Source organism: Penaeus monodon, chromosome 15 (genome assembly GCF_015228065.2).
Source record: "Penaeus monodon isolate SGIC_2016 chromosome 15, NSTDA_Pmon_1, whole genome shotgun sequence".
NCBI classification, from domain to species: domain Eukaryota; kingdom Metazoa; phylum Arthropoda; class Malacostraca; order Decapoda; family Penaeidae; genus Penaeus; species Penaeus monodon.
In genome coordinates this window covers 38,130,552-38,131,028 of record NC_051400.1, presented here as the reverse complement: position 1 = coordinate 38,131,028, position 477 = coordinate 38,130,552, and the positions used below count along the sequence as shown (strand labels likewise).

General features: G+C 39.0%; 1 pseudogene; it reads left to right on the top strand.

Annotated features, from left to right (window-relative positions):
• LOC119582356 overlaps window positions 1–477 on the top strand; it is an 11,823-nt pseudogene that overhangs the window by 540 nt on the left and 10,806 nt on the right.

Sequence of the window (477 nt, the reverse complement as noted above, 5' to 3'; positions counted from 1 at the left end):
TGCATATGACAGAGCAAAATAATCTAAGAGCATGGAAACAGCAACTACAAGGAAGAAGATAAAATCTAGTTGGGTGATTAATCTAACTGTACGATGCTTTTAGAATCAGATAAGCTGCATGTGAAGCCCGTTAAATCTTGAAACAAAGAGCCAGCAGAGAAAAAGAGAAACAAAGGTATTGGCCATAAAGAGCAATTTATACAGAAGTGGCCTGTTGGGTATTGAAAATACTTAGGTAAGCATATAGTAGCTGTAAATTTCCTGTCTCTGACATGATTTCCGCTGACAAGATTCAGGATTTCTGATGTAGTGTGATGGGCTTAGAATTACATCTAGTGTACATTTTCCTTGCAAAGCTTTGATTTGCAAGCTAGTAACCTCACCCCCTCCCCATGCAAAAGGCATAGGTGACACATAGGAAATCAGGGTTTTGGTTACTGCTATGGGACATGATACTAAGGCTAATGCCTTAGTATC